Source organism: Pan paniscus, chromosome 4 (assembly GCF_029289425.2).
Source record: "Pan paniscus chromosome 4, NHGRI_mPanPan1-v2.0_pri, whole genome shotgun sequence".
Lineage (NCBI taxonomy): Eukaryota > Metazoa > Chordata > Mammalia > Primates > Hominidae > Pan > Pan paniscus.
The window spans coordinates 121718938-121734806 of record NC_073253.2 but is presented as its reverse complement, the minus strand read 5'-3'; positions in this window follow the sequence as shown (position 1 = coordinate 121734806).

Here is a 15869-nt window from a genome sequence, read left to right as displayed (position 1 = left end):
TCTGTTTTAGGTACCTGACATAAGTGGAATCATACAATATTTTTCCTTTTGTGTCTGGCTTGTTTCACTCAGTGTAATGTTTTCAAGGTCAATCCATGTCATAGCATATATCCAAATTTCATTTTTTTTTGGCTGGATGATATCCCATTGCATGTATATACCACATTTGGGTTGCCCGTTTATCTGTTGATGGACCCTTGGGTTGTTTCTAGCTTTTGTCTATTGTGAATGATGCTGCTGTGAACATGGGTGTGCAAATGTTTGTCTGAGTCCCTGATTTCATTTCTTTTGGATATATACCTAGGAGTAGACTTGCTGGGTCATATGGTAGTCTATGTTTACCCTTTTGAGAAATCATGGTCAGCCCTCTTTTAATGCATGAGTAAGGGCAAGTATTCAAAGCAGTCTTAGCATGGGCTTATGGCTCAAATAAAGAGCACTCAGTTACCCTAAAATAGCTTAAAGTTCTTTAGTGCATGGTATGAGGACTTCCAATGGTGTGGTTTTAAGTGAGAAGGAGCAGGTGAGGTTGAAGTGGAAGGCAGGGCTGGTAGGGAAAATATCAGTCTTTTCCTAGAGTGGAAGAATTAGAAAGGAGCAAGTAAGCTACAATATTTTACCTACTGACGTTTGCTTATGTTTAAAAGGCATTGTTAAACAACTGCCTAATTTGTTTATTCTTGGGGCTATTCTACAGTAATATATGGAATATAGTATTAAAGAGGCACGGCAGATAAACAATAAAGGAAATGTCATTGCCATGTGACAAAATAGAGATGTAAGATTATGCCTATGATATGTGAGAGGAGACAAGATAAAAAGATTATGCCTAAAATATGTTTTAGGATGCCCTTTGATATTGTACCAATAAGAGACATTATTTTTCTTCCTCTAAGTCTCTGGGAATCTAAATTCTTGTTTTTAAAAGCAAAGAAGATTTCTTTTCTTTTCTTTCTTTCTTTTTTTTTTTTGAGAAAGAGTCTTGCTCTGTTGCCCAGGCTGGAGTGCAGTGGCACGATCTCAGCTCACTGTAACCTCTGCCTCCTGGGTTCAAGCAATTCTCCTGCCTCAGCCTCTCGAGTAGCTGGGACTACAGGCACACACCACCACGCCCAGCTAATTTTTGTATTTTTAGTGGAGACGGGGTTTCACCATATTGGCCAGGCTGGTCTCGAACTCCTGACCTGGTGATCTGCCCACCTTGGCCTCCCAAAGTGCTGGGATTACAGGCGTGAGCCACCATGCCTGGCAAAAGCAAAGAAGATTTCTAGCTGATACTTTTTCTAGTTTTTAAAACCACTTTGGTAGAAGATGCCAGACATAACACCTTAGGTGGGTGGGAGCTTCTATGCAAACAGCTTTGATGTTTGATATTGGTCAGATATTGGCCTTCCTTAACATTGAGCACATACACTGTGCATCTGTTCATACTCTTGGGGGCAGAGTACAAATAATGTGTTTGGAGACTTGAGTGGAGATTTGGTTGCAAGGTGATACAGTTTGGCTCTGTGTCCCCACCCAAATCTCATGTTGAATTGGGATCCCGAGTGTTGGAGGTGGGAAGTGATTGGATCATAGTGGTGGTTTCTAATGGTGTAGCACCACCCTCCTAGTGCTGTCTTGTGATAGAGTTCTCATGAGATCTGGTTGTTTGAAAGTGTGTAACACCTCCCCCTTTTCGCTCTCTCTCGCTCTCTCTCTCTCTCTCACCTCTCTCTCGCTTCACCATGTGAAGATGGTGCTTGCTTCCCCTTTGCCTTTCACTATGATTGTAAGTTTCCTGAGGCCTCCCCAGAAGCAGAAGTCTGCACTGCCCACAGAACTGTGAGCTGATTAAACCTCTTTTCTTTATAAATTACCCAATCTCAGGTAATTCCTTATAGCAGTGTGAGAATGGACTAATACACAATGTATGGTCAAATATTATAGTTACCTAACTTAAAACATGTGGTGGGGTATTTATTAACCACTATAAGTATAGGTAAGTATCATCACATGCCTGTAATTTTTTGCATATTGTCTGATGATAGGTTTTAGAAGATGTTAATGACCTTATCAAGATGAAACCTGGAAGCTCTGTGATAACTTAACTATGCATGATATTTTATAAGTAAAAGACTTCCAGGAACACTTCTCAGGCCATTACTGTTTTCAGTTAAAGCCAGTATCCAAAGGAGAAAATGGGAAAAATGGAGCGAGTTCAGAAGAGAAACACACAGTGACAATTAAGAACTTAATTCTAAGACTTTCAAAAAAATTGTAAGAATGAAAGTTGAGAAGCATTATCTGAATGGGTACCTTTGTTGAATGATTTATGTCAATATGAAGAAAAGATTCCCAATGAATATAACCATGAAACATTGGAATGGAACTCTGTAGTAGATTATGGAATCTTCTATGCTGGAGGGCTTTGAAAATAAGATTAAAAAATTTAGTAGAGTAGTTTTAAGCCAATATTTCCAAAGCCAAGTGACACTGCAGATTGAGATATTTGAAATCTTCTATTTCTCTTCCTAGAGATGAAGCAACCACTATGCTTAGCATTCATGCTCAGAGGAATAGGCAAGATGGCAAGGGCTTACTGGTCCAGGGGCCAGAGGGTAGTTTTGTAACACTAATTTGAATCTGGTTCATTGAGAAAGCAGAAGCAGTAAACTCTTCCAGTTCATGTTATTTTTTAAGAATTAAAATAAATGATGCCACAGAAACAATACATTAATATCTATCTCAGAGTTTTAAAGTACATGCCTATTTTGTATATGGCAAATGTTACAGATCACCATGTGTGAATTGGGAGGGTCCCTGCGATCATCCAGCATGGTGGTTTTCATGCTGGGTTCTGTAGGAGGCCAGGGCTCTTTGGTCTAGTGAGGGGAGGACCCAGCACTTGAACTCAGGTGTTCTGACTCCTGGGCCTATTTCCTGCTGCTATTTCAATGCAGTCTCTCCTGCTTCAATTAAAACACTTCTACTTGTATCTGTTTAATATATTTGTGTTCTTTCTTAATTTCTATTTGGCCTGCCACACACTGAACTGAACACAATTTAAAAATAAAATTCCACCATCATTTTTCAGAGAAGAGCCCAAGCTTTCACGGAGTTCAGTGACTTGGCCAAAATTACAGTCGTCTCATGAGAACAAAGATCCAGTTTTCCAGACTTGCAGGGGGGTACTTTTAGGGTTGTAGGAGAGTGAATGTGCCAAACAAATTTTGTTAGTGGCAAAGACACATATCTTGTAGGAGAGCGTGTTGGAGAGAAACCCCAAGGACCTTCAGGTGTGAATACAATGTTTGTGGGGAAAGAAATGTTTGAATCTAGAGTTATCTTTGGCGGCTGCATTTTGCAGTTATCTGTTGCTGTATAACTAACCACCTCAAAACCTGGTGGCTTAAAACAATAATTTATTATTACCTCTCATGGTTCTGTGGATTGACTGGGCTCAGCTGAATGGTTGTCACTTGTGATCACTCATGCATTTGCACTCGGATAAAGGCCGGGTTTGAAGTCATTTGAAGACTCAGCTAAGCTGGATGTGCAAGATGGAATTTTCATTCCCAGGTCTGGTGCTTCAGCTGGGATGGCTGGAAGAGCTGAAGGCTAGCTGAGCATTTCAGTGTCTGTGCAGTGCTCCACGTGGCTAGCTTTGGCTGCCTTACAGCATGGCCATCTCAGTACAGTTGGTTTTTTTTAACTTATTCTCTGGCATCCTCCAGACCATGTGTCCTATAACACCAAGGTAGAATCTCCAAGGCTTCCTATGAGACAGTTGGAGGTCATGCAGCTTTTCCTATGCTGCATTCTCTTGGTCAAAGGTAAGCCATAGGGCTAGCCCAGATTCAAGGTGAGAGAACTACACAAGATGTGAATACCAACTCACTAGGGGCCATCTAGAGAGACCAGATATCACAGTGCAGATAATAGATTAGGCCCTCTGACTATAGATACTTTGTCATTAGGCATGTGGGTAAATGGACATTTCTAACAGTACTGTTGTAAATGCATGAGATATAGAAGTGAACAAACCAGGTAAAACCCATGCTGTTGTGGCTCTGACATTCTAGTGGGAGAGACTGAGAATTTAACAAGTCAGTACATAAATAGCACAGTTTCAATGAGTAAGAGATGTAAAGGAAATAAAATAGAAAAGGATAGAGCTTGAGGGAGGCCTATTTTAGGGGATGATCAGGGAGGCTTCTTTGAGAGGTGACATCTCGGCTGAGCCTTCAGTGAGGAGGAGGAAGCAATGTGAAGATCTGGTTGCAGAGCTTGCCAGCCAGAGGGAAGAGCGAAGGTACAGACCCTGAGCCAGGACTGGGCTTGGCATATTTTAAGAATGGAAAGAAGGCCAGTGTTCTCCACTGTGCCTGGAGTATAAGGGAGGAGGAGAAGGTTGGCGGGAGAAGGATGGAATCTCACAGAAGATGTTTTCTGTCCCTTGGTTTATTATCTGTCCTCTCCCACAAGAATGGAATCTTCTCAAAGACAAGAACCTTGTTGGTCATGTTCGTTCCTGTGTTCACAGAGTCTACTTCATGTTAGATGCTCAATAAATATTTGTTGAGTGAATGAATCATTGAGTGGTTGTTTCTAACCACTGAGTTTCAACCATACTCCTGTGGAACTCTTACTGACCTGAGATGTTCTAATGTTGAATAATTACTCTTTTTTATTCACTTTGCAGGAAGAAAAGAAGTAAGTGAAAAAGAAATATGACAATAATTTCCTCCCCATAACAAAAAGGAAAATCTTTGGTTCATACTACTTACCAAATGACTCCTAGTGGAGTGCAAGTGCCTCTACCAGATTAGAAAGGTCCCATGACTCTCAGATGGTTTAGACCCGGAGCAAGTCCAAGAATCACTGTTTATAATCCACAGGCAACAATTTAGGGTTATGGAATCTCTCATATTTTCTCAGAGAAACATTCATACAGCTACTTCCTTTCCTTGTTTTGGGAACTAATGATCACACCATCAATATTAGTCCTGGCCTTTCTCTTTCCTCCTGCCATGATTGGCATGTTCTTTTTCTTCGTGTGAAATGTTTTGACAATGCAATCCATGCATTGCAACTGACAGATCATTTTGAAGTAGTTAATATTGAATCATGGTTAGTGTCTGTATATTACATATTTTCTATCACTTGTATACTTTTTATTGCTTATTCTGACTTTTCGTCTTTTTAAATATATTTTCTTTTTCTTTTTTGACAACTTCTATTATTACAGCATTTCGTTATCTTTTCTCCAGTCTTTTCTCTATGTAGCATTATTCATTTTTAAAAATCATTTGAAACTAGTAAGTTGAAACAAGGAAGGAAAGGGGGAACAAAAGAGAAGGGAATGCAGAGGACTTCTACTCCTCAGGCAAATAAGAAAGTTTTTCTACTTTTCTCAAGTAGCCACAGATTTATTTTACTTTCACTTTTTGGTTGAATCTTTTAAATAGAACCTTCATTTGAGGCAAATTGTGTAGCCCTCCCTCTTTCCCTCCTTCCCACCCTTCCTTCCTTCCTGGCTTCCTTCCTCCCAAAAACATTTTTTTTGCATGCCTTTTACATGTCAGGCCATATTCTGGGTGATGGAGATATAAAAATAAATAAGCACCATGATTGCTATAAGTGAGTTCACAGTCCAGTAGAAGAAACATATCAATAAACAGATATTTACAGAACATACGTGCACACACAGAACCTTACTCAGAAACCATCATGTTCTTATATCACAACCAGATACAGTGCCAGGTAACATCATGGTGTTAAATGGAGAGAAAGGAAAAGGGCTGACCATTTGATGCTTCGTGTTCTTTTGTTTTGGGTCACACACAAACCACTCATTCCCAGTTGTCCACCCCCTGCATCCCCCATGCATCTGAACAACTTTTAGAACAGGCTCTAGGCTGGAAGTCAGGAGAACTGGGCTCTATTCCAAGCTCTGTGCTTTGTACTGGAATGTGATTCTATTAATGGAATACAGCACTGAAGTAATAGAACTACTGGCCTTAAGGAAAGGGCCCTAGATTGCATAATTATAGCAGTATCTCTTCTTTCTGTCTTTATATAGACAAACTACAGAAATGGGGTAGTTGAGACTTTTTACATAGAAATGTTGTATAAACCAATTGCAAAACCTTAAAAAAATTTTCATGAGGAGAGGGTAGTTATTGAAGTCTATTCACCTGAGAAGATAAGTGCATTTACCATCTTCCTATAGGGCTCTGTGATTTGCATTAGCTTCTACATTTAAAAGCATACCAGGTGGGGCATGGTGGCTCATGCCTGTAATCCCAGCACTTTGGGAGGCTGAGGTAGGAAGATCACTTGAGCTCAGGAGTTTGAGCTCAGCCTGGGCAGCATAGTGAGACACTGTCTCTACAAAAAAAGAAATTAAAACAATTAGCCAAGCATGGTGGCATGTGCCTGTAGTCCCAGCTATTTGGGAGGCTGAGATAGGAGGATCACTTGAATCTAGGAGATCAAAGCTAGAGTGAGCCATGACTGACTGAGCCATTACACTGCAACCTGGGTGATGAGTGAGACCCTGTCTCAACAACATACGAGAATACCAGATGAAAACAGAACATTTCCCTGTGTGTTAAAATCCCAGACTAATTCAAGTCAGAATTTAGTTTTTATTTTTAGTAGTAGTTGAGGAAATCAAATTAAAGAGTTATCTTTATTCCATATCAACAAATATATGATAAATTCTCTAATAAGACACCTATCAGAGGGTGATTCAGACATTGGAAATAGACAGACATTGGTCTTATAGAAACCGAAGCCCCCAGATTTTGAAAAAATATTGTATAAATTTGCAGTAGACACTACAAAGAATCAGGTGATGAGAGCTGGTGGGAATAGTCTTGATTTCTGGCTTCTTAGCTGTATTTCCCAGGTGGTCCTACAGTATTTACTTTTCTGCACTGGATGTCTAAGGGATTGTCGATGGTATTTTTTTAGTAAACAACTCTCCTTGTTTGAGCTAGTTGAGGGAGTTGTCCTGGAGATAAGAGAGTCCTGAATGGGGATAGAATAAGGGAATGGTTAAGAGTCAGATTAATCTGAGAATCCTAATATGCACTTTACTACGTTGGACAAGTGACTTGCCTTCTCTAAGCCACAATTTTTCTTATCTATGGGGAAAAATGGGAATAGTAGTAGCAACTGTTTTACAGAATCATTAGGGATAAAAGGTTCAATTCAATGAGAAATCTTAACTATCCTAAATATATACCCACACAGCATTGGAGCACCCAGATTCATAAAACAAGTACTTCTAGGCCTACAAAAAGACATAGACAGTCACACAATAATAGTGGGGGACTTCAATACCCCACTGTAGCCTTAGACAGATCATCAAGGCAGAAAACTAACAAAGACATTTCTGGACTTAAATTCGACACTTGACTAATTGGACCTAAGAGACATCTACAGAACATTCCACCCATCTACCACAGAATATATATTCTCATCTGCACATGGAACATACTTCAGGATTGATCACATGTTCAATCTCATGTTCAGTCTCAATAAATTAAAAAAAATTGAAATCATACCAGCCATAGTCAAAATGTGGTAGAATAAAAATGAAAATCGATTCCAAGAAGATCTCTCAAAACTACAAAATTACATGGAAATTTAAAAACTTGCTTCTGAATTACTTTTGGATAAACAACAAAATTAAGGCAGAAATCAAGAAATTATTTGAAATAAATGAAAACAGAGACACAACATACCAAAATCTCTGGGATGCAGCAAAAGCAATGTTAAAAGGAAAGTTTATAGTGCTAAATGTCCCCCTCAAAAAGTTAGAAAGATCTCAAATTCATGATCTAACATCACCCCCAGGGAAACTAGAAAAACAAGAACAAACCCCTAAGTTACTAGAAGAAAATAAATAACTAAAATCAGATGAGAACTGAACAAAATGGAGACTCTGAATTCCATTCAAAGAATCAATGAAACCAAAAGTTAGCTTTTTGAAAGGATAAACAAGATCAGCAAACTGCTAGCTAGATTAATAAAGAAAAAAGAGAGATCTAAATAAGCACAATCAGAAATGACAAAGGTGACATTACAATCTATCCCACAGAAATGCAGAAGATCCTCAGAGACTATTATAAACACCTCCATACATATAAACTAAACTCTAGAGGATATGGCTGAATTCCTGGAAACACATAGTCCCCAAGATTGAATCAGGAAGAAATTGAAACCCTGAATAGACCAATATCAAATTCTGAAATTGAAATCAGTAATAAAAAACCTACCAATCAGAAAAAGCCCTGGATCAGATGGAGTTATAGCCAAATTCTACCAGAAGTACAACGAAGAGCTGATACCAATCCTACTGAAACTATTCCAAAAAATTGAGGAGAAAGGACTCTTCTCTAACTCATTCTATAAAGCCAGCATCACCCTGATACCAAAACCTGGTAAAGACACAACAAAAACAGAAAACTATAGGCCAATATCCCTGATGAACATAGATGCAAAAATTTTTAAGACGATACTAGCAAACTGAATCCAGCTGCACATCCAAAAGGTAATTCTTCATAAATAAATAGGCTTCATTCCTGGGATGCAAGGTTGCTTCATTATATGCAAATCAATAAATGTGATTCATCACACAAACGGAATTTAAAACAAAAACCATATGATTATCTCAATAGATGCAGCAAAAGCTTTTGATAAAATCCAACATTCTTTCATGATAAAAACTCTTAAGAAACTAGGCATCAAAGGAACATACCTCAAAATAGTAAGAGCCATCTATGACAAAGCCACAGCCAACATCAGATTGAACAGGCAAAAACTGAAAGCATTTTCCTTGAGAAGTGGAACAAACAAGGATTCTCAGTGTCACTACTCCTATTCAACATAGTTCTGGAAGTCCTCGTCAGAGCAATCAGGCAAGAGAAAGAAATAAAAGGCATCCAAATAGGAAAAGATGAAGTCAACTTATCTGTCTTTGCTGATGATATAATTCTATACTTAGAAAACCCTAAAGACTCTGCCTAAAGACTCCTGGAACTTAAAAATGACTTAGTAAAGTTTCAGGATACAAAATCAATGTACAAAAATCAGTAGCATTTCTATACACAAATGATGTTCAAGTTGAGAGCCAAATCAAGAATGCAATCCCATTTAAAATAGACACACACACACACACACACACACACACACCAGAAATATATCTAACCAATGTGGTGAAAGATCTCTACAAGGAGAACTATAAAACACTGCAACAAGAAATCATAAATGACACAAACAAATGGAAAAACACTCCATGTTCATGGATTGGAAAAATCAATATTGTTAAAATGGCCATACTACCCAACGCAATCTACAGATTCATTGCTATTCCTATCAAGCTATCAACATCATTTTTAACAGAATAAGAAAAAAATACTCTAAAATTCACATGGAACCAAAAAAGAGGCTAAATAGCCAAGGGAATTGTGAGCAAAAAGAACAAAGCTGGAGACATCAAATCACCTAATTTCAAACTATACTATAATGCTACAGTAACTGAAACAGCATGGTACTGGTACAGAAACAGACACATAGACCAACAGAACAGAATAGAGAACCCACAAATCAAGCCACATGCCTACAGTCATCTGACCTTTGACAAAGTTGTCAAAAATAAGCAATGGGGAAAGGACTCCCTTTTCAATAAATGGTGCTGGGATAGCTAGCTAGCCATATGCAGAAGAATGAAACTGGACCCCTGCCTTTCACCATATACACAAATTAACTCAAGATGGATAAAAGATTTTAATGTAAGACCTCAGACTGTAAGAATCCTAGAAGAAAACCTAGGAAACACCATTTTGGACACTGGCCTTGGGAAATAATTTATGATTATCCTCAAAAGCAACTGCAACACAAACAAAAATTGACAAGAGGGACCTAATTAAAGAGCTCTGCACGGCAAAAGAAACTATTAACAGAGTACACAGACAACTTACAGAATAGGGGAAAATGCTCACAAACTATGCATCTGACAAAGATCTAATATGCAGAATCTAGAAGGAACTTAAACAATTGAACAAGCAAAAAACAAATAACCCTATTTAAAAATGAGCAAAAGACATGTCCAGATACTTCTCAAAAGAAGACATACAAACAGTCAACAAACATATGAAAAACGTTCCACATCACTGACATCAAAGAAATGCAAATCAAAACCACAAGAAGATACCGTATCATACCAGTTGGAATGGTTATTATGAAAAAGTCAAAAAACAACAGATGCTGGTGAGGCTGTGGAGAAATAGGAATGTTGTTGTGTATAAAAACAACAGTTGTTATACTGTTAGTGGGAATGTAAATTAGTTCAGACACTGTGGAAAGAAGTTTGGAGACTTTTCAAAGAACTTAAAACAGAACTACCAGATAACATGATTGTATATCTAGAAAACCCCATTGTCTCAGCCCAAAATCTCCTTCAGCTGATAAGCAACTGCAGCAAAGTCTCAGGATACAAAATCAATGTACAAAAATCACAAGCATTCTTATACACCAATAACAGACAAACAGAGAGCCAAATCATGAGTGAACTCCCATTCACAATTGTTTCAAAGAGAATAAAATACCTAGGAATCCAACTTACAAGGGACGTGAAGGACCTCTTCAAGGAGAACTACAAACCACTGCTCAATGAAATAAAAGAGGATACAAAGAAATGGAAGAACATTCCATGCTCATGGGTAGGAAGAATCAATATCGTGAAAATGGCCATACTGCCCAAGGTAATTTATAGATTCAATGCCATCCCCATCAAGCTACCAATGACTTTCTTCACAGAATTGGAAAAAACTACTTTAAAGTTCATATGGAACCAAAAAAGAGCCCGCATCGCCAAGTCAATCCTAAGCCAAAAGAACAAAGCTGGAGGCATCATGCTACCTGACTTCAAACTATACTACAAGTCTACAGTAACCAAAACAGCATGGTACTGGTACCAAAACAGAGATATAGATCAATGGAACAGAACAGAGCCCTCAGAAATAAAGCCGCATATCTACAACTATCTGATCTTTGACAAACCTGAGAAAAACAAGCAATGGGGAAAGGATTCCCTATTTAATAAATGGTGCTGGGAAAACTGGCTAGCCATATGTAGAAAGCTGAAACTGGATCCCTTCCTTACACCTTATACAAAAATTAATTCAAGATGGATTAAAGACTTAAACATTAGACCTAAAACCATAAAAACTCTAGAAGAAAACCTAGGCATTACCATTCAGGACATAGGCATGGGCAAGGACTTCATGTCTAAAACACCAAAAGCAACGGCAACAAAAGCCAAAATTGACAAATGGGATCTAGTTAAACTAAAGAGCTTCTGCACAGCAAAAGAAACTACCATCAGAGTGAACAGGCAACCTACAAAATGGGAGAAAATTTTCGCAACCTACTCATCTTACAAAGGGCTAATATCCAGAACCTACAATGAACTGAAACAAATTTACAAGAAAAAAACAAACAACCCCATCAAAAAGTGGGCGAAGGACATGAGCAGACACTTCTCAAAAGAAGACATTTATGCAGCCAAAAAACACATGAAAAAATGCTCACCATCACTGGCCATCAGAGAAATGCAAATCAAAACCACAGTGAGATACCATCTCATACCAGTTAGAATGGCAATCATTAAAAAGTCAGGAAACAACAAGTGCTGGAGAGGATGTGGAGAAATAGGAACACTTTTACACTGTTGGTGGGACTGTAAACTAGTTCAAACATTGTGGAAGTCAGTGTGGCGATTCCTCAGGGATCTAGAACTAGAAATACCATTTGACCTAGCCATCCCATTACTGGGTGTATACCCAAAGGACTATAAATCATGCTGCTATAAAGACACATGCACACGTGTTTATTGCGGCACTATTCACAATAGCAAAGACTTGGAACCAACCCAAATGTCCAACAATGATAGACTGGATTAAGAAAATGTGGCACATATACACCATGGAATACTATGCAGCCATAAAAAAGGATGAGTTCATGTCCTTTGTAGGGACATGGATGAAATTGGAAATCATCATTCTCAGTAAACTATCGCAGGAACAAAAGGCCAAACACCGCATATTCTCACTCATAGGTGGGAATTGAACAATGAGAACACATGGACACAGGAAGGGGAACATCACACTCTGGGGACTGTTGTGGGGTGGGGGTAGGGGGGAGGGATAGCATTAGGAGATATACCTAATGCTAAATGATGAGTTAATGGGTGCAGCACAACAGCATGGCACATGTATACATATGTAACTAACCTGCACATTGTGCACATGTACCCTAAAACTTAAAGTATAACAAAAAAAAAAAAAAAAAAAAGAGTCGCAGGCAGAAGCTGCAAGGACTTCTTAGGAGCTAACTTCAGAAGTCACACAGCATGATTTTAGTAGTATTCTGTTGAGCAAAGCAGTCACAAATCAGGCCACATTCAAGGGAGCAAAGGAATAAACTGCAACCCTGGCTTGTGTGGAAAAAAAATAAAAAACAACCGACCAAACAAAAAAAAACAGAACTACCATTTTGACTCAGCAATCCCATTGCTGAGTACATATCAAAAAGAAAATTAATCATTGTACCAAAAAGACACATGCACTTGTATGTTCCTTGCAGCACTATTCACAATAACAAAAAAATGGAATCAACCTATGTGCCCATTAATGGTGGATTGGATAAAGAAAATGTGGCACATATATACCATAGAATACTATGCAGCCATAAAAAGTATGAAATCATGTCCTTTGCAGCAACACGAATGCAGCTTGAAGCCATTATCCTAAGTGAATTAACACAGGAACAGAAAACCAAATATCACATGTTTTCACTTATACATGGGAGCTTAACATCAGTTACTTATGGACATAAAGATGGCAACAGTGGACACTGGGGACTAATAGAGCAGGGAAGGAGGAGAGCAAGGGTTGAAAAACAAACCTCTGGGTACTGTGCTCAGGACCTAGGTGATGAGATCGATCGTACCCCAAACCTCTGCATCAGGCAATGTGCAGGTAACAAGCCTGCACATGTACCCCAAGTCTAAAATAAAAGTTGAAATTATAAAAAATAAAAAGATACTTGTTAAAACAAAACAAAAATAATATAGAATCATTAAGGAATATAAAGAGATAATATATACAAAGGACTTAGCACAGTATACCAGGCACATAGCACACAATTCATATCCATTATTGGTTATCACCATCATCACATCATTATTAGTCAGAGTAGTAGTTTTACAAATTGAGAATATTGCCCTCCTTTAGTTCATCAGCCTTCTTAATGGCAACCCATGGTGTGTGGAGTATTATGACACGTGCTAGAGGAAGTTACTAAAGATATACAAGATGTGACCTCTGTCCCCATTTGAATCCTATTTGAACCCTATTTATGCTGAATCCTTGTCAGAAGTTAAGCCTGTATATTTAGATCAGAGCCATTTTTACGTTTAACTCACTAGATCTCAGCCATAATCTCTCTTGCCTATTTGCTTTTTCTTCCTCTTGTGAGTGGAAGGAAAGGAAGATGCTTTTGCCACCCCGAAAGCTCTAGCTTAAGTAGTAAAAGAGTCATTGGAATTAAGAGTTAATCAATATGAACTCTGATGGAATAGAGGCTTACAAGAGCTAGGGTGACTGTATGTCTTGGTTTGCTTAGGACAGTCTTGATTTAGTCCTGCTGTTTTGGCATGTTTATAATAGAGACTCTTTTCAATCTTAACAGGTGTCCCTGTCTGTAACATTTGTTGATAGTCAATCTACAGTAGGGACCTAACTAAAATATCATATTAGCTCAGTTGTTTAGACTAGGCACCTAATGAACCAAAACCTTGGATCTGACTGCATTGCTGTCCAAGTAGGCTACTTGCCTCTGTCACTCACTGTACTCCCTACTCCTATTAAATGGCTTGAAATTTATCAGAAAGGTGGGGTGAAAGCAAATGTAGCAAGAATGTCAAATTATCACAATTACTTGAAAAACACTAAAGCTCCTGCTCCATTGATGTCAATTCAGAAGCATTTCTTTATGCACAGAGCAGATAGCTTTATGACCCAATACAGACTTTGTTACTGTTATTACTTATCTTGGCTTTCAGAACCACAAAACAGAATTTGTGTTCAAACTTCATTGAAAATCATATTTCTGTTGACAGTGAGGTTGAAAGCAATCTGGCTTACTTCCCCAGATGCTTTCTTTATCTATTTTTCTCTAGAAGAAAGAAATCATCAGTAATCTGACTCTTCCACAGTAAAAACCTAAAGGCTGCGTCTTTGAAGCCCCCAGGTATGATTTTTCAGTTTATCACCCAGTGAACAAATTCTTTAAGCCTTGGGTATCCAGGGGTTACTAAACCTCCAATAAGTAAGCTCTGTAAATAGTACACAGCAGAAAACGTAACAAAATCAAATTTAGGATTTCTTTTTCATTTTCTGTTTTTGTTATCTTCTCTATTTAAAAGTTTAGATAGGGATTGCCTTGGGGCTGTAGACTGAGAAGGTGGTAGAGGACTTTTAGGGGCATTGGAAATATTCTACATATTGATCTAGGTGGTGGTTAGTTACATGGGTATATGCATATATAAAAATTGAGTGTATGCTTGAGATTTGTGCACTTTAATATATATAAGTTAAATCTCAATTTTATTTTTATTTATTTATTTTTATTATACTTTAAGTTTTAGGGTACATGTGCACAACGTGCAGGTTAGTTACATATGTATACATGTGCCATGTTGGTGTGCTGCACCCAGTAACTCGTCATTTAACATTAGGTATATCAATTTTAAAAGGTAAAAAGAAAAGCCTCAAACTTCTTTAGCCAGAGCTGGTAAAAAATGTATTCCGAGTTAGTAAAATAATAGAATGAAGGACAAAACAACAACATAAATATCTTTTTTCTTTTAGACACGAATATGATCTTTGTCTCTATATTTCCTTTTTTTCTGTGGATAAATGCCTCCTTTTCTCTGCCTTTACTTAGTCTTTGACAATAAAGCTTCAAATTATGACAAATGAGTTTTTAGGTAGGACTTTTTCTGCCTACTTTTATTCAAATATTTATTTTAGTATGTAACACTAGAACATTTTAAACTCTTAACTACACTTTTCTTTGGCTTTATAAAATCTATGTAATGTCTATTGAAAACCTCCTAGGCCATATCAGTCATGGTTTATGAATGGTATGCAACTTTACTACTTGGTTCCTAGCTTATTGTGTGGCTGTTAACTAAGTTTGTTGAGTTGCATAATCAAAAGAACCAAGAAAAGCAAACGGTGTTTTAATATAAAATAGCAGGATGGCAACTTAGAAATTTCTAGATTAAAAAAAAAAAGGATATCCTCAAGGAGACTGTCTTTTGCCATCTACTGCCAAAGGGTATTCTAATAATGTGTAGCTAATCAAGTAATGATCTGGTTCACTAGACTTAGGTGAATTCAAGGACTGAGATTATATGCAATTAAAGAAAAAGAAAGGGAGTGGGGAGAGTAAAATTAATTGAGTGCTTCCTCTGTGCCAGGCACTGTGCCTCGCACAGATTATTTAATCTTTACAACTCTGTGAGGATTGTCTTATTGTACCATTGAGGAAGCTTAGGTTCAGGAATGGCAAATAACTCACCCAAATCACACAACTGATAATTTAGTTGTGTTGGTTTTCAAAGGTTGCTCTTTTCCCACAGTGTACTATCTCTGGTGATGTCACAGATGAATTAAGAAGTACTTAAAAGAGCCAAAGGGATTTGAGATAATGTCATCAATCCCATTTGTTTGGAGATAAACAGCATCCAGGGAGGTTATATTGGGTCCAAATGGGCAACACAGAACTCAACTACCAGTTCTTCCCAG